Consider the following 19776-nt stretch of genomic DNA (forward strand, 5'->3'; position numbering starts at 1 on the left):
TCAGCTCGTGGATACTTTAACTTTTCCTAAAAATTGGTGTCTTTCCTTCTTCATTAGCAGGAGAGGGACTCGTGCACGTGCTCATTTCAGATCTTTTGCTGGAGGAGGGGTCATCAGCTGCGCTTGCTGCAGTGGCTTCCCGTCCACCAGCTCCTCCTACTCCACAGGAATTACTTCTGCAGTTCACTCTTGTCAATGGAGGGTTCGATTCATAATCAGCTGGATGCCATGGTGTGTGTGAGGATATGTATGGATCTCTTTCTAACGGAAGCCAATGAAAAGCCTTCCAACACAAGGAACCTGTCATGGCAGTGGGTCCGAGAAGGATTTCAGATGAAGGATGCAGGGAATGGACCGGCTTTTCTGTGGCTCCCCTTCTCTTTGGAAGCCGGCATCCAGGTAGGTGAAGAGCGGACCTGCCTGGGCATCTCACCCAGCTCCTTTAATGAGGCCTGAGGATGCCAGCCTGTGGTGCCCCTGTTGATGGTGGTCACTTGTCCAAGGGTCCTGGCGCGCCCTGTTGTAGATGTTGATGATGCCACACGAACAGCATCTACTTGCTGATGAGGTGTGGCCCTAGACCCGGGCCTGCAGGACTCTTCTAAAGGGGCGCAAAGCAGTGACAAACTAAACTTGGAAGCTGGAAGAGGGGCCTCTAATCAAGTCAGGCTGGAAGTGGAGAGGAGAGGACGGGATGTCCTGCAGAGCCGTCCCAACAGCTGAGCTTCTGGATAAGCCCGATGCATTTCTAAAGGGAGCCAAAGGCCATTGCATAATCGTTCGTGTGGGCACAAAGATAGAACCCAAGACTGGAGCAAGTTCTCGTTTCTCTGATGCTCACTCAGCAATTTCTGCAGTGAGGTTTGCAGACCACTGTGCCAGCGTCCTTCCTGTGAGTGTGTTTCTTCTTGGTGCATTTTTCCTATCGCAGTAGTAACTGGAAGTTGTTAAAGCAGCCTCTGAAATACTAGCTGTCTGGTACCGACACATGTCATGATCCACCAAAAATATTTCCAACTCATTTTTAACTTAAAACATATACATTTGTTCATCAGACTAAGCTTATCCATTTAAATCATTTCTCATGGTGTTCCTTTGATCTCTCAGTTACACAGAGATCGGTGTTGATTGTGGAATTGTTGGTTTCCTTGTTGTAATTCTGCCAAACTTTATATAATTAGAAGTCATGTTATTAGGTGTCTACACATTAAAAAAATTATACATATATAATTCACTTTCAATAAATTCAAATATTGTGACTTACTAAGAATATTAGGGGTCTTGAGTGATCCCCCCCACCTCCTGTATTCAATGTGTGGTCATGACTTAGGATGAACTCCAAAGAGAATCCTTCTAACAGCCATAATATATTATAGAGTCCATTATTCTTGATCATAAAGCCCAGGAAAACTTTTTGGGGGCAGGGGACAGAACCAATAATATTTTATTAGCCTCACCATGTGACATCGCCTAGCCTTGCACTCTGTGGAATTCGACTTGGTCTGTCATGCATCTATGTATTTCTTTACTCTATTTTCATTCTGTATGGAGCCTTCTAGGGTATCACTTTTACATTGTTTTATATACAGCATTTTCTTCCATTAGTCCTAAATCATCCTGTCTCAACCCCGAAGGGTTTCTTAATGATTGTGTTCATTCATTCTGAATTAGCTAGTTTCCAAGGATAGCCTCAGGTATCCAAGCTTCCCGGTAGTCACGCCCTCCGGTAGTACCCCCCACCCCAACCCAAGCAATCTGGGCCTTACCCAGCGGGAACAGTGGAAGAGACAATGCTGGGTCTCAGCCCAAGCCCTTGGAGGGCCTGACAGTTTCCACTTGGTACCTTCGGGACCCTACACCAGCATTAAGAAGTCTCACTCCACTCGTGGAGTCCAGCAGTGACGTGGAGAGGTCGCATAGAAGAGCCCCGGGGGGGCGGTAGAACCCCTGAGACCACACAGAAAAGAGGAGCCCAGCCGTCCAGTGTCCTGTGCCCTGCCTCACCTGTCCCGGCCAACTTAGCCCCCGTGTATCTGGGCCACCCTGGACGTGGCTCCTCTGGCCCCAGGCGAGGACTTCCTGCTGATGCGCACGGAGCAGAGACAGACTGCCCTGCCAAGCTCTGCTGAAAAAAATCACACGGTGTTGAGCAGGTAAAGAAAGAGGCTGCTGGAGTTCCCATCGTGGCGCAGCAGAAATGCATCTGACTGGTATCCATGAGGATACAAGTTCAATCCTTGGCCTTGCTCAGTGGGTTAAGGATCCGGTGTTGCTGTGAGCTGGAGTGTAGGGCGCAGACTTGGCTGGATCTGGCATTGCTGTGGCTGTAGTGTAGGCTGGCAGCTACAGCTGTGATTAGACCCCTAGCCTGGGAACCTCCACATGCCTCGGGTGTGGCCCTAAAAAGACAAAAAAAAAAAAAAAGAGAAAAAGAAAGAGGCTGTACGGAGTTCCCTGGTGGTCTAGTGGTTAGGACTCAGTGCTATGGACCCACTGTGGCCTGGGTCTGGCAACTAATATCCCACATCAAGCCATTGCACACTGTGGCCAATATATATATATTTTGTACATAAGTATACAGGTATATAAGTATACAAATAAATAAATAGGAGTTCCCATCATGGCTCAGCGGTAAAGAACCCAACTAGTATCCATGAGGACATGGGTTTGATCCCTGGCCCTGCTCAGTGGGTTAAGGACTGGCATTGCTGTGAGCTGTGGTTTAGGTTGCAGACATGGCTTGGATCTGGCATGGCTGTGGCTGTGGTGTAGGCCAGCAGCTACAGCTCCAATTTGACCCCTAGCCCAGGAACTTTCGAAAAAAAAAAAAAAAAGACAATAAATAGATAGATACATACATACGGACATAAATGGGCTGTTATTTTTTTTTTTTTTGATTTTTTTGTTGTTGTTGTTGCTATTTCTTGGGCAGCTCCCGTGGCATATGGAGGTTCCCAGGCTAGGGGTCCAATCGGAGCTGTAGCCACCAGCCTACGCCAGAGCCACATCAACGCGGGATCCGAGCCGCGTCTGCAACCTACACCACAGCTCAGGGCAACGCCGGATCCTTAACCCACTGAGCAAGGGCAGGGACCGAACCCGAAACCTCATGGTTCCTAGTCGGATTCGTTAACCACTGCGCCATGACGGGAACTCCATGGGCTGTTATTTTAAACCGCTAAACTTCAGGATAGTTTGTTACACAGCAGTGGATAAGTGAGACATAGTCATCCAACAAATATTGCTCTCACACCTATTACTGGTGGACGGCACAATGAATGAGAAATGATATCTATCTTTAAGGCATATAGTCCACCAGCTTTTTACAATTTGATCAACAAATCTGTTTAAATGATTTCACAGACTTCAAAGTATTTTTTTTTTTTTTGGTTCCCATGACAAATATCTTTCTTGCGGACTTATTTGGCACATAATATATGTTCAAAATATGTGTGACAAGTGAACCCATCCACAGAAAAGTAACGCATGGACTTGGAGAACAGACTTGTGGTTGCCAAGGGGGAGGGGGAGGGAGAGGGATGGACTGGGAGTCTGGGGTTAATAGGTGCAAACTAGTGCATTTGGAGTGGATAAGCAATGCGATGCTGCTGTGTAGCACAGGGAACTACATCTAGTCACTGATGGGGATAATGTGAGAAAAAGAATGTGTATATATGTATGTGTGACTGGGTCCCCATACTGCACAGTAGAAAATTGACAGAACACTGTCCACCAACTCTCATGGAAACAATAAAAATCATTATTAAAAAATACTTGATTAATAAGTGAATTACAGTCAATAGACCATCTCTGATGGACAGAGACAGTGTGGGTCACTGACAACAAATCGGAAGGAGATGCCGTGTGTGAATTATGCAGGGAGAGCCGGGTGTGTTTCATTCTTGCCTTCAGCAGTCAGCCACTCACTTAAACTTTGGTTTCCAAATTTGAGAACCATGTAAAAGCACCAAATTGTTGCAAAAGGGTAAAGATTTCCACTTTCTGATGCGGTCTTGGGAATTCACGTCGTGGCTCAGCCGGGTAAGGACCTGATGTCGTCTCCGTGGGGACCCGGGTTCGACCCCTGGCCACACTCAGTGGCTTAAGGATCCAGCATTGCCATGCCTGTGGCCGTGGCGTGAGCCTGCAACTGATGCTCCCACTTGACCCCTCGCCCAGGAACTTCCATCTATGTGCTGCAGGTGCAGCTGTAAAAAGAAAAAAAAAAATGCTTTCTTCATATATAGCAATCCTTATATTTAAGTTATATGTGCCCACTCTCTCCACCCCAGATAGTAACCAGTTACTCACAGTCTAATGTGAATTAGGGGTTACTCTCTCCTCCACACTTTCTCTGGGCCGTTTATCCCATGGCTTTTATGGGCACTTGCTCTAATCCTGGAGGGAGCTCAGAGGAAAGTGCGCGGGGGGGGCGGGGGGGGGATCCTACACCACCAGCCCTGGCGTCCGTCATGCAGACCTTGTTATAACTGCCCTCCCTGAGCTGAGGTCAGGTACAGGGACACCCTACAGATTCCAGAGGCTGCAGGTAGACATACTGACCCAGAAACTTGGTAGCCAAGCACGTTGGTGCAAAAACTCAGTGCCTGAGCCACGCTTTCCAACCTCTTCTCTCTCCACTCTAATTGCCATAGAAACTAGAAACTTCAGGCAAGACCTCATTTTGAGAGGGAGACAGTACTACAGAAAGAAAAAAAAAATGTCATAGAGGAGTTCCCATCGTGGCTCAGCAGAAATGAAATCTGACTAGCATCCAAGAGGATGCAGGTTCGATCCCTGGCCTTGCTCAGTGGGTTAAGGATCCAGCAGTGGTGTAGGTCACAAACGTGGCTCGGATCTGGAGTTGCTGTGGCTGTGGTGTAGCCCAGCAGCTACAGCTCTATTTGACCCCTAGCCTGGGAACATCCATGTGCTGTGGGTGCGGCCCTAAAAAGATCCTCCCCCCCAGAAAAGTACGTCATAGATAAACACAATCCAGTTAATTGAGAATCCATTTGAGATTCACAAGGCATGACGTCTTTCAGTCTCTTGTCCAGGGAGAGCTCTAATTTAATGTCCCATAGGACTAAGTTTTTTCTCCCTCTCTATAGATAATACATTATATAAACATTATATTAAAATTATATAAATAGTTTATTAACACAACATATATTTTAAATTTTATGTGGATATCGCTATTTTATCATGTAGGAGTTTTATAATATATGAACATATATTTACAAATATATGAAGTGTATATGTGTATGCATAAGGCATATGCATACACACATATGTATATGTATATATACATATTTATGTGTATGTATATAAACATACATATTTATATACATATATATGTATGTATATGTATAGCAGAGCTGAAGAGCCTAGAGAAAGATAAAGAAATCAGAAGTATTTTATTTTGATTTTTAACAGTTACCTCCAAAATGCTCTCATCGAAAGAGGCAACTGTATCTTCTTTCACTCCTGGGATTGATGAGAGAGAACAGCTGTGATCTGTTGTGCAATATTAATACCTTGTAGTTGCCTAGTAACTTGCACCCTACAAAGCGCTTTCATGACTGCGATTTAATTCTCTAAATAGCCCTCAGCGACTCCTCTGTACACACGTGAGGAAAATGAGGCTTAGAGACACAAAGGGACTTATATTAACACAGCTAGTAAGTCACATATCTGGGACTTGAACTAACGTTTTTGTTTTTTTAACCTCTTTAAACCAATACATTTTATTTTATTTTTTCAGTTTCCTTTTTAAAAACAGTTATTGGAGGAGTTCCCATTGTGGCTCAGTGATAAAGAACCTGACTAGTATCCATGAGGACTCGGGTTCTATCCCTGGCCTCGCTCAGTGGGTTAAGGATCCAGTGTTGCGGTGAGCTATGGCATAGGTCACAGACACAACTCAGATCCCACGTTGCTGTGGCTGTGGTGGAGGCTGGCAGCGGCAGCTCCGATTTGACCCCTAGCCTGGGAAACTCCATATGCCGCAGGTGCATTTAAAAAAAAAAAAAAAAAAAGATGGGAGGATAGTTAACATATAATTTTTTTAAAGAAATGAAACTTACTGTCTCAGCTAAAATTCACTCTCGCCAAGCCATCATCCCTCTCTTACTCAGAGTAATTTCCCCTTCAACCTACATGTTCTAAGGCCCCTGGGGACCGGGGCACATATTGCTCCTGGAAGACAATGGTTGCCTCCATCCAATCCTCTGAGCGGTGACAGGCCAACCGGCACCTGCCTGGGGCTTCTTAGGTGTGGTGCGTAGGGGACAGTGAGGGAGGTGCCCGGCCCGTCCTGGCCAGGGGCGGGGCGTCGCTGTGGCTGGGGTGCCTCTACCCGACCTTGTCAATCAACAGACTAGTTTCTTAGTGGACCTCCTCCTGGGCCAGGCACGCTGCTGGTACTGCAGGCGATTCAGCAGGGCGCAAAAGAGGTCTGTCTTTTCCTTAAGGGCTTCCGTCAGCCCTGAACATGTCTGTGAAGGGAAAGAGAAATGCATCCTGCCTCCCAGACCCTTCAGCCCTGATACCCCTGGCATCCAGAGCTCTTTCTGACGGCTAAGTCTCGTGGCCTGCTGCTCACTTCTGCTCTATTCTGGATCCCCTTGGCTACCCAGAGTAGGTTAGAACGACCTGTTCTTCTGCGCACACGAGCCAGCCACCACCCTCCCTCCAGCCCTCACTTCCCATGCATCTCTCTTCTCTAACCTAAAAACACCTTTCAGCTGAGGCAGGAAATATGACCGGAGAACCTTCCAGTCTAACAAATGATAAGGGAAAATGCTCTTTGCTGTCGGGCTTTGGCTATCAAAGTGCACAGCACGTGTTCGCCAGCTGTAGTTCAGATGGATTCTATTTTACCCTGCATTAATTTTTTATGAAATCTCTCTAGGGCCTGGGGTGGGGGGGGCATAATTGGCTTTTAGTTCGTTATTCTCCACTGTCGTGTCTAATTGCTGAGATGCCTCCATGATAAGACACATTTTAAGGCGGCTCTAATGTATTTACCAGCCTTGCCATCTACAGGCAGCCTCACATCTTTGTGTGGAATTTGAATCATGTTTTTCCTACGGAAGGCAGATGAAGGAATTATTGGGCTATTAACACATTTGCTTCTTTGATCAGTTTTTCCGCATCGGTGGCATACCCTACACAGCATTGCCAATAACAGACCTCAGATGCTTTTATCTGATTTCAGTGTGATTTTTTTTTTCTCGAACTCGCACCACAGCCGCAGCCTTGAGCCACAGAAGTGGCAATGCCGGATCCTTAACCCACGGCACCACCAAGGGAACGCGTCAGTGTGATTCTTCAGAAGACCATGAAATCTGGGCAGCAGAGGCAAGGCCTGTTTAAAAGGAAGACGGCTGTTGGCACGAAGCCTGTTGGGACCCCAAGGGACCTTCTCCATGTCTTCTCAGCAGTGGTCCTGATTTTGCATCACTTTGTCTCTGCATCCTTCAGCGCAGCCAGCTAGCGGCTCTCACAGCCTGTCCCCAGCTCCCCTCTACTGCCCCCATTACCCAAGCACCCCTTGGACCATTTAGATATAACACTGTGATAGAAAACAGAGCAGGCTTGATTGAGTCACTGATGGCCAAGGGTCTACAAGCAAGGCTGGCACTATAATCTCTTTATCTAACTTCCCATGTCCTTTTTCTCACCAACTTTATATGCATTCAGAAAAACAAGGGGGAAAAAAATTAAACCTGGTCATCAGGACTTAAATGAGGTGACTAAAGGATCTGCCTGCTCAGATCTCCTTCTAACCGCAGCACCTGTAGCTTCTGACTCCACTCAGCCTACACGCAAGGTTCCCCTGAAAGATAATTTCCCTGACATCTCCAGTTGGTTTCAACTGGTCACAAAGCCAAGATTTTGCACAAGTGGCTATGGGGGGGGGGGGGGAGAAGACTTCATTGGGAGCAGCTTTGCCCAAACGGCTCTACTCCCGGATTCCTGACTGCTTCCTACAGCGAGTGAACCTTGGATTTGTCTGGGGCTGTCCCCTCTCTGGGGCAGTGACATCTTGGAGGTACCAAACTTCATTCCCTTGAGTGCCTGGCTTTTGATCCAGCCTGTGGTGAGGACCGCCCTCTCCGCAATCCTTAGCCCCCTTTCTTCTTCAAGCCCAAATTTGCTAGCGTTTAACTCACTCATCACAGACCTTAAAAGCCTCTACTTCTTGAAGCCTCTCAAGTGCGCGATGAAGCCGGGTGGTGGGAGGAGCTGCCTTTGAACCCGTGTTTTACCCTCTGTCCTCATGGCGAGGAGGTATTGTTCAGCTGTCCTTGAAGACGAAAGGCAGGGCTTCTATTTGAAGCTTTGCTTCATTCAGAAGGAAGCAATCAATTCAGGTCTGTAAGTGTTCATTGAACACTTCCGATGACCTAAGAACAGTGCCAGAGACTTGAGGGCAGTGCCTTGCGGATGGCAATAAGCCTGAGCGCCTCGGATTGGACAGGTGTGGGCCAATCGGCGTGCGTTTCTCAAAAGCTCTGCGGGGCTGCTGATGCTGTCTGCAGACCCTACTTTTTCATTTTAAAAATGTTTCATCTTAGTTTTTTTAATTTTGTTGGACTATAGTTGACGTAGAAAATCGTGTTCATTTCAGGCGTACAGCAAAGTAAATCAGTTATACATACACACATTGCCATCCCTGTTCAGATTTTTTTTCCCAACTAGGTTATTACACAGTAAGTTTCCTGTGCTATACAGTGGGTCCTTGTAACCCATCTATTTTCTACAGATAAGAGGGATAAATTAGGGGGTGGGTCTGGTACATGCAGACCCTACTTTGAGCAGCGCTGCTGTAAGAGACCCTTGAAGGAATGTGCAGGGTTTGATAGCAGGACATTCAATCACATCCAAATTCCAGAAGAAGACAACCAATAATACAGAACCGAATAATCCAAGTCCCCAGACGAACCACAGAGATGGGAACTTGCAAGGGTCTTCAGAAGGTGATGAGACCGACTTGGACCAAAATGTATCATATTAGTTGCCTAGGAGTTCCCTTTGTGGCTCAGTGGGTTAAGAACCCGACATAGTGTCCATGAGGATGTGGGTTCGATCCCTGGCCTCGCTCCGTGGGTTAAGAATCCAGCATTGCCATGAGCTGTGGTGTAGGTCGCAGGTGTGGCTGGGATCCCGCGTTGCTGTGGCTGTGGTGTAGGCCGGCAGCTGCAGCTCTGATTCAACCCCGAGCCTGGGAACTTCCATATGCCTAGGGTGCGGCTGTAAAAAGAAAACAAAAGCAAAACAGGCTAGCTGCCACTAGGCTAAGGTAGGGTCCCGGAGGTGGCAGGGTTTTGAAAAAGGGTTGGTACGGATGAACGGAGAAGAGAGGGGAATGCTTTCCAGGAGAGGAGCATAAAGGTGACAGTGAAGGGTATTAAGATGATTATTTAATGGGGAGCTTGCCACTGAGAGCTGATGAGGTTAGTTTTGCAGGGTTCCCAGTTTCTGTGGAAATCAGTGAAGTCCCACCAAATGAGAATGAGAAAAGGCCTTTTATTCTGAACTCGCATTAGCAAGGGCATCAGCCACCACCCTGTGCATTTGCAGGGGCTCAAAGGTGGGCAGAGGAGTGAGGCGTCTTTACAGTGAGATAAAGGGAGGTTGCTGGGTGCCCTGCCTGAACCCGCTGGCACGAGGGAGCTGCAGATGGTCAGCTGGAGGCGGGCATCCTATGTGACTTGGTAGGGACGCGTGTTAGGTTTTCTCTGCTTAGTCCTGGCTGGGAAGTGGGGACAAGGGTGAGAGAAGCCATCTTTCATGAAGAGCCGCCGTTTGGGGGCTTCGTTTTGGGTCGCTGCTCCAGATGGCAGTCAGGCTCCCTGCAGGTCTGACCCTCACAGGCGGGCTTCCTGGGCTGGTCACTGTGGATAAGGGGCTGCTTTCCTGTGCGGGGATCAGAGCTCTATTTTTATATACGGTCCGGCCGTGGACTGTATGGTCAGGCTCCCACTTAAATGCTGACTTTGATGGCCTTTCCTTCTTTTCCGCGGACGCAGGGGCCTTCTATGTTGTATTTACTCTCTAACGCCCCAGATCACTTGCCCTGGAGTAAAGGCCCATTCTCCGGCTTCACTGCTCCTCAGAGGGTGAAAGCCAGGCTTGTTCTGCTGCAGAGATGCCAGCGTGCTTGGGTGGCATGAAGGTCTAAGGGTCACAGTGCTTGGGTGGCATGAAGGTCTAAGGGTCACAGTGCTTGGGTGGCATGAAGGTCTAAGGGTCACAGTTCTCCCCTTGACCTCATGAGAAAGGATGACTGAGCCTCTCTGCAGAAGCCCCCAGGTCTCCGGATAGAGGGGTATCCTGTGGTTTCCTGTTGGATGGATGCCACCAGAGGCTCTGGGGGGAACACAGGAACCCTGCGGGTGGGGTCCTCTGTCGCTCCAGCCAGCATCCTACCGTCCTGCAGGTCCCAAACAAAGGAGCAACCACCACACTCTTCCTAGACACAACCCCGAGGCTTTGCAGGAGGGGCCTCTGCTCACAGCCTCTGTCGGTAGACGCTTTGGCCCCTGAGTCCGGCTGCACATCAGCCAGGCTGGTGGACTTCCTTCAGGTTTCTTGACTGGCTCTTCAGTGGTGGTACATGGCATTTTAGCCCCTTCCCTTGTTCTGCAGGCAGAACCATTTTTATTTATTCCATTTCCTTTAGCTCTCTGAAATGCTTTTTTTTTTTTTATTAAAGTATAGTTGATTTACAATGTTGTGCCAAGTTTTACCCCAGCAAAGTGACCCAGTCATACATATACATACATTCCCTTTCTTATAATATCTTCCATCACGGTCTATCCCAAGAGACTGGCTAGAGTTCCCTGTGCTATAGAGTAGTTCATTGCTTATCCATTCTTTTTTTTAAATATTAATTTATAGTTTCACTTTTTTAAATTTGTTAAAGCTCAAGTAAAGTTGATTTACAATATCGTGTCAATTTCTGTTATACGGCAAGGTGACCCAGCCATACAGATAAATACATTCTTTTTCTCATGCTATCTTCCATCATGGTCTATCCTAGGAAACTGGATGTAGTTCCCTGTGCTGTACTGCAGGACCTCATTACGTAACCATTCTAAGTGTCATCGTTTGCATCTATCAACCCCCAAACTCCCTGTCCAGCCCACTCTCTCCCCTCCCCCTTGGCAACCACAAGTCTGTTCTCCTCATCTGTGAGTCCGTGTCTGTTCCGTAGATGGGTTCATTTGTACCATATTTTATATTCCACATATAAGTGACATAATGCAGCTCTGTGATGCAGTGGGCTGCGAGCAGTTAATTAAATTCTCTAAGGGAAGCCCATGTGTTGGCATAGCCTTTCTTTTCTTCTCTACATTGCTTATTCGCAGCATTTAACTTCATTCTCACGGAAAAATTCAAGAGGTAAATCCATTGCATATTAGATTAATCCAATAAACAAAATTGGCCATAGGCGCTCAATAGAAAATCCTTAGCATTTAGAAAATCCATAGAAAGGATTTATTATTTACTATAAACATAGATATTCTCCAAATAAATAATACATCTGGAAACCAGGGCTTTTTCAGCTTTGGCTTCAGACATATTGAGGATGTTTGGACATATGTATGTTTTTCTGGGGGGAAAAATACCAAATATCTTCATGTTTATTGCATAAGATAAAAAGTTAAAGTATAGAAATAATGATTCTGTTATATATTGAACTAGAGATTCCTAGTTATCCCTCAATATGTTTTCCCTTTCTTCTACATAATTGGACCTCCAAGTTTTAGCTGAAGAATCCTGTTTCCCAATTTCTTTCATAGCTAGTTATGGCCAGGTGACTGAGCCCTGGACCATGGGAAATAAATGGAGATGTGTATGCAATTTCTGGCACCCTTAAAGGTGGGTTTGCCCCTTTTTTCCTTTCTTGCTGGCTGGAATGTGAACATGATGGCTGGAGCTAAAGCAGCCTCTCATCACAAGGTGGAAGCCTTGAAGATGGTGAATGAAGCAGCAAATGAGAAAAGAACCTGAGCTCCTAGGGCTCCTACTCCTACCCTAGACACTTAAGTGGGAGTTAAATGAACAGATGTCCAGTTTAAAACACTGTTATTTTGTTTTTTTTTAATGACTTGCAATCAAACCTGATCCTAACACGTACACCAAAATAATCAAAGAGCAAGGAATAAATTTGCGTTGTTCTTAAAAGGAAGGATGAAGCCTTTATGCCATGCAGGACTTCTCTCATCTTTGTCATTCTAAATCGGGGTGGGGGGGAGATAATTTCATTTGGGGTAATAAGGGGATTAGAGTATTAAAAGATACTATGAGAGGAGTTCCCTGGTGGCACAACGGGTTAAGGATCCAGCTTTGTCACTGCCGTGGCTCAGGTCACTGCTGCGGTGCAGGTTTGATCCCTGGCCTGGGAACTTCTGCATGCCATGGGTGAAGCCAAAAATTTAAAAAAAAAAAAAGTGAAAGAAAAGAAATGTAGGGAGTTCCCATTGTGGCTCAGTGGAAATGAATCCAACACTATCCATGAGGATTCGGGTTCGATCCCTGGCCTCCCTTGGGGGGTCAGGGATCCAGTGTTGCCTTGAGTTGTGGTGTAGGTCACAGAAGTGACTCAGATCCCACATTGCTGCGGCTGTGGTGTAGGCCTGTAGCTGTAGCTCCGGTTTGACCCCTAGTATGGAAACTTTCATATGCCATGAGTGTGGCCCTAAGAAAGAAAAAAATAAATAAATGTATACAGTGCCAGCCAGGGGAAGCTAAGAATTTCTGCATGTTGTAGGCATGGCCACCATGCGAAACCATATATGAACAAGAGGAATGAAATGCTAATCTTAAGCTTTAATCCTTATATGCACTCGTTTTTTTTTTGTTTTTTTTTTCTTTTTTTTAGGGCACCTTCAGCATATGGAAGTTCCCAGGCTAGGGGTAGAATCAGAGCAGCAGCTGCCAGCCTACACCAGAGCCACAGCAATGTAGAATCTGAGCCTCATCTGCTCCCTACACAGCAGCTCACAGCAACACCAAATCCTTAACCCACTGAGCGAGGCCAGGGATGGAACCTGCGTCTTCATGGATGCTAGTTGGGTTCTTAACCCACTGAGCCATGATGGGAACTCCTCCATGTGCTCTTCATACGTGATCCATCTTCACTCAGGTGGAGGGAGACGTCACGTATGAAAATTGTCAAAGAAGCTCATTAGGAGTTCCTGTCGTGGCGCAGTGGGTAATGAATCCGACTAGGAACCATGAGGTTTCGGGTTCGATCCCTGGCCTTGCTCAGTGGGTTAAGCATCCGGCGTTGCCCTGAGCTGTGGTGTAGGTTGCAGATGCGGCTCAGATCTGGAGTTGCTGTGGCTCTGGTGTAGGCCGGTGGCTACAGCTCCGATTCAACCCCTAGCCTGGGAACCTCCATCTGCCGCTGGAGCGGCCAAGAAATGGCAAAAAGACAAAAAAAAAAAAAAAAAAAAAAAGAAGCAGCAGCTCATTATACAGGAATCAGCATGTTGACACCAGAAAGGAGGGAAGCCTGGCTCCCCAGCCTCAGCCTGACTCCTCACGTCTCCATCCTGGGGCAGCTGGAGACACAATCTGACATCCCCGAGATCCGGGATTGTGATATTCCTAGGACAGAAAAGCTCCCAGCTGAGTAAACCCACATGTCGCTGAAGTGTGGAGAGCTAATCCACTCTATCGCCTTCCTCAAATATTTGGAGATGGTGCAAAACTCACTGGAAAAAACCGAGAGGAGAAGGAAGGAATATTTAGTTTCTATGGTTTCAATACACCCAAGCTAGGCACTTTGTTAAAACATCGGTTATTTTTCTACAAAAACAAGAACCTCTTAGCGGGATTTGAGAGAGAGCATTGATGAGATTGTCTGTCCAAAAGGTGCTACCAGCTTTGTTAGTTTGTTTGTTTGTTTTGCTTTTTAGGGCGCACCCATAGCATAACAAAGTTCCCCGGGTGAGGGGTTAAATCAGAGCTGCAGCTGCCGGCCTACACCACAGCCACAGCAACGAGGATCCAAACTGCCTCTGCAACCTACACCAGAGCTCCGGGCAGCGCCAGATCCTTAGCCCACAGAGCTGGTCCAGAGATCGAACCTGTGTCCTCAGGGATACTAGTTGGGTTCATTCCTGCTGAGCCATCGTGGGAACTCCAAGGTGTTAGCAGTTTTACATACGTGTTTATACAGTAACACTGAAATCGCATGTAAACATATGACAGAATGGAGGAAGCTGAGGGGTCACAGGTCAGATGAAAATGCTTGGTCTATTGGGCCAGTGACTGATTTTCTTTACATGCAGGGTTTGACATGAAAGATTTATGTCAAAGTTTGGTTGCTGGCCTGAAACAGAATACCAGTGAGAATCTTTTCCTCCCATAAAACTGTTTTAGAGACATGGGGAAAAAAGAAATCACTAAACTGTTTGTGGCTATTTTTAGAAAAAAGAAGTATAAGGCTTTCCATACCTGAAGCTGATCACTAAAATAAGAGTTATCCCGGGATGCGCTCCACATAAAATGAAATAATACATTAAGCAAAAGATCCGGGAGTTCCCGTCGTGGCGCAGTGGTTTACGAATCCGACGAGGAACCATGAGGTTGCGGGTTCGGTCCCTGCCCTTGCTCAGAGGGTTGACGATCCGGCGTTGCCGTGAGCTGTGGTGTAGGTTGCAGATGCGGCTCGGATCCCGTGTTGCTGTGGCTGTGGCATAGGCGGACCCCTAGCCTGGGAACCTCCATATGCCGCGGGAGTGGCCCAAAGAAATAGCAAAAAGACAAAAAAAAAAAGCAAAAGATCCAAGTAAGACACACCCTTCTAATAATTTTATAATTCTGCACCCCTAAGGCACGAAACCCAAAGAACACAGCCACGATAAAACTTGGTTCAATGGCATACAGAGGGTTCTGATACAAAACAACTGTCATCACCAATTAATACAGTTTTGCTCCCAAAGTCCTGCAGTTCTCTTCCAGAAACTGGATGCCCTTTAAAAATTTTATTGATAAGGGACAAAATAGCTGCATGAGACCAGAGCGTTGAAAGATAATCTTTATTGTCAAAAGAAACGAAAGAATGTTGTAGACAATTAGATCACGGGGAGCAGACTTCCCGTTCGTCCCCCTCCTTTTGAGTTATGTTAACTCACCAGCTGCCGGGACCCCTCACCAAAGGAAAAGCAATCAGCATCATGTGCTTTGTTTTCGTGATTACTGGTCAAGAGGAAAAAAAGAGGCTGGTGTTAAAAGCCTACTAGGTTTGAAGTAACGATGTTAAGGCAACGTCACAGCTGTGCCACCCCTGGCTGGGCAACCTCGTCCAGTTCACGGAATGCATTTTTGGTCTTCAGTTTCTTTTCCACAGACTGAGGCGTCTGAAGAGATTGTCTCTAAGAGCTTTTCAAAACCTGAGGTTTAGCAAGTTCTATGCTCCTAGCCTCTCCTGTAGGAGTTCCTGGGAGGTTTGTGTCACTCTCTCCTAACATCTCCTGGGGACACTCTTCCTTTCTCCATCAGGGTCCCTCCTACGAGACCTCCAGGCTTGAGAGGCAGCAGTTTTCTCTCCCTGTGATCTGTTCGGAAATGGGCATGTGACTCGAGTTGGGGGACACTGACAAGGAAGTTTCTGGAAACGTTCCTTCTCGTGTTTCTGGGGAAACTTCTGCTTTCTTCCTCTGGACCTGGTTGGCTGCAGAAGACAAAATCTGCAAAGTTCCCGCTATCTCTCTCCACCACTGCAGGAATGCAGCCCATGTTTGAAGAAAGGCGGAGTAAGAGGACTGCCAGAAAATAATGGATCCAGATCCATGGGGTGAGGTCAGCCCTGCAACTGACCCCACTGTGGACGCCTGGTTAGGCAAGCTGACACCATTCCTACAGCTTCAGCCTGTGGAGTTGGTGCTGGCAGGTTCCATGCCGTCGTGATTGAAGTATTCATTCGTGTGGGTCTTTCCTCTTGACTCCGCGTGCAGTGGAGGAAGCAGGAGGAGCCATCCATCCACTCCCTGTCCACTGGGTCTAGAATCTCACAAGTGAAAAGAGCCTAAGCTCTGAGGTTGCTATGGAGAGAAACTGTGCTTCATGCATCCTTGTTTCCCTGGCACTTGGCACACAGCCTGGAGAGGGTAGGCGCTTAATAAATGCATAGTAAATAAATAAGAAAAACTAGTCTCAACAGCTGACACTTACTGAGTGCTTACTACTTGCCGAGGTGTACTGCAGGAATGGACACCACCCACCCACTGGATGCCAGCAGGATTATTCCCACCGAGTGGATAAAGTGAGAAATCCAGTAACTTCCAGGAGCACGCACAGGATTTCCGTCTAGACTTGCCTGATTTCAGAGTCCACGTTCTCTATGTTAAGGTCAACTCGAGGTTCTCTTGTGGTGCTGTGGGCTAAGGATCTGGCTGTCACTGCAGAGGCTCGGGTCATTGCTGTGGCGCAGGTTTGATCCCTGGCCTGGGACGTTTCACATGCCATGGGGCACTGCCAAAAAAAAAGAAAGAAAGAAAAAAATCCAACTACTTTAGAGGTTTTCTTGTTCAATATACTCAAAATGCGGTCCAGGGGGCCGCTGTGAGGCTGCAAAGTGTTTCCACTGTTTAATGCCACAGCAAGACTTTCCTACTGAAGGAAGCGCACACGCCTTCTGAAAAAAGGCCTGTCTTCCTCGAGACATGAATTGCCTGAGTTCCCGCTATGGGTCAGCAGTAATGAATCTGACTGGTATCCAAGAGGAGGTGGGTTTGATCTCTGGCCTCGCTCAGTGGGTTAAGGATCCGGCACTGCTGTGAGCTGTGGTGTAGGTGGCAGACGTGGGCTTGGATCTGGGGTTGCTGTGACTGTGGTGTAGGCTGGTGGCTGTAGCTCCAATTGGACCCCTAGCCTGGGAACTTCCATATGCCACAGGTGCAGCCCTAAAACGCCAAAATAAATGAATGAATGCATTTCCAACCTTTCACCACCAATGCAGGGTTTGGAATGGTGAACCTGTTCAGTTCATTATCTGAAAGAAAAGTCTCTTCCTATATGATAATGCCGTTTACAGAGAGTCCATGTAATGGCGCAAAGCTTCTTTTCTTGATATTCCTTTCCAGTTACTATTCAGCCCGTAAATAGATTTCCTCCTCTCTCTGATATCCTTTCCTCTTCACTCCTCTCCCAGTCTCCCGACACATCCCTCAGAGTTTCCCTGTCTCTGCTCACTCCCAGAGTCCCAGCTCCATCCCAGGTGAGCCCACCAGGCCCCCAAGTGTCTGAGCATTGCTCCTGGCCTGAGCCAGGACACCTGAGGGCAGATCCTCACTGCGCTTTGAGGGAAGAAGCCCGAGGGCCCTCAGATTCTGCAGAGTGGAACATGTGCAGAACAAATAGATAGAAAAAAGCGCATAAAAACATCTCTTTTTGCTAATATCAGCCGCTTCTTACAGAATAAACTTGGGGGTCATCTCGTTAATAGAGCGCTGTTCTCCTCCCCGAGGAAAAAGGAAAAAGAAGGAAGGGAGGGGTGTCAGGGGCTCGCCGTCCTACCCCGGCGTGTACACACACACACACACACACACACACACACACACACACACACACACACACACACACACACGCATGCACGCGCGCGCCCTCTGATGGTGCTCATTTGCTGCATGTGTTGAAGAATACGGCAAGTGGCAGCCCCCTCGCCTGGCATTTGGGACCCCCTGGTTTGTCAGACGCCAACGCAGAGTCGTTCTTTCATGCACCGCATGTACAGTCTAAGAGGACATGAGAGGACCTTTTTATACAATTAAGGGAAGACGTTACCTTCCTCATGCTTTAGGGTTTCTTAGGTCAACTGCTATCTGGTAGATCCATAAATAGAATAAATTTTTTTACATATGGGTGTAATTTCCGGAGAGAGCGTCTGTGTCTCTGAATGGGCTGATGACACATCCTGACGTGCTCTCCCAGTGCGAAGAGAGCAGCCAGCTAGGCACATTGGTCTCCTTCCACTCCTGGGTGCCAGAAGGCATATATATTTAAGGACATTTTTATGAAAATAAGACAAAGTAGGAGGTCCCACGGGGGTGCAATGGATTGAGGATCGGCCATTGTTTCTGTGACAACGTGGGTTTGATCTCTGGCCTGGCACAGTGGGTTCAGGATCCAGTGTGGCTACCCTGGGGCCTAGGTCGCAGCTGCAGTTTGGATTCAACCCCCGGCCTGGGAACTTCCATCTGCCTAAAGAGAAAAAAAAAAGGCAAATTAATAAACAAACCTGTGTAGCATTAACGTCAAGTTTCTATGCCATGACTTCAGACTGAGCGCGTGCCTTTTCCAACCATTTCACAAACACAGACGCGCTGAGCATGAAAGACACGAAATTTACAGCAAACCTTTCACCCCTGGTGGGAGAAAAAAGTAAACATATGTCTTATTTTATGTGGGTCGGTAAAAGAAGATGGCAGATTTGAGTTTCATTGGGGGACGAGGAAGTGAAGAGGGCAGGTAGTTTCAAACAAAGTCAGGCTTGGGAGACAGTAAATGTCAACTTGGAATTGAGCTCTTTCCATCCAAGGCACTTTCGGAGGGCAGCACGAGTTGGGTTTTTTTGTTTGTTTGTTTGTTTTTAACAAACTGAAAGAAGTCGGGTTTAGTTTTTCATCGGGGGTTAGACACAATGCCATCTTTGTTCTCAGCCTCCTACCTGATTTTGCTTCTCCTTTGGAAATGAGGTACTTGTGAGGGCACAGTGGTGCAAGCTGTCACCTGTACTTTGTGATCCAATAAGAAAACAAGCTTGTTCTACCTTCAACCATAATTCCCAAGAAAGGAAGAGGACAATATGTAACAAATCTTCACGGAATTAAAAAGCACATGTGACTTTTGTAGATGTAAGTTTAGAGAAATATCATTTACGAATTTTGATATTCATTGGGAAAGCCTTGTGTCTTCATAGAGACGTCTGCAAATAAACATATTGGATTAAACATCGATTGACTTATAAGTAAAGCACCGAATAGTTAAAACAATCTCCTTTCTTCCCCGTGAGTCTTAGTTACCAAGGGCTTTACTGGGTTCCTCTGAAGGCCTTTCCGTGGTCACCCCTGACGTTTTCTGACTTGCTTCCCAGAACTCAGGACCAGGGAACATCTGGTGCCGCATTGATGATTTATCATTACATAAACCAAAGATGCTGAGAACGCCCACATGAAAGAAGCACATTGCAAACACATTTAGTTTCAATCATAATCACGGTTTGATTTCCTCATTTGTGGAAGTTCTTTACAAAGAACTTCCACAAATGAATAATATGAAATCACGTTCAAGTACCACTTTCTTGATGACAGAACCCCGTTTTCATGCAGAATTCCCTTTGTCTTTGACAAGAATTCTGTAAAATACGTAGGACAGGGATTCAGACCCACATTTTTCAGGGGAGAAAAGTCTAGGTTCAAAAGGTGAAGACATCTGATGGGGTAACACAGCTAGTAAGGGGGTAACGCTAGAAGATTCTCAGTTCTCCTTTCACCATAGCTCAGAGTAACTCCCATGTGAGCACTCTCGTTGCTCTTACAACCATCTTTTCAGATAATTAGAGGAGGTATTGTGATAAATACCATAATTAGATCCATGTTTTAATTAGGATGTAGACTCCGGTTGGGTGGTAATTTCTTTAAGCAGCCAGTTCCAGATTCTAAAAATAAGTAGAAGTGGTGACTGATTTGAGATCTCTGGACACAGTATGTTTCTGGACTCCAAGGCCAGAGAAATAAAGGGGGCTTTTAAGAG

Source organism: Phacochoerus africanus, chromosome 9, assembly GCF_016906955.1.
Source record: "Phacochoerus africanus isolate WHEZ1 chromosome 9, ROS_Pafr_v1, whole genome shotgun sequence".
In the NCBI taxonomy this organism is placed as follows: Eukaryota; Metazoa; Chordata; class Mammalia; order Artiodactyla; family Suidae; genus Phacochoerus; species Phacochoerus africanus.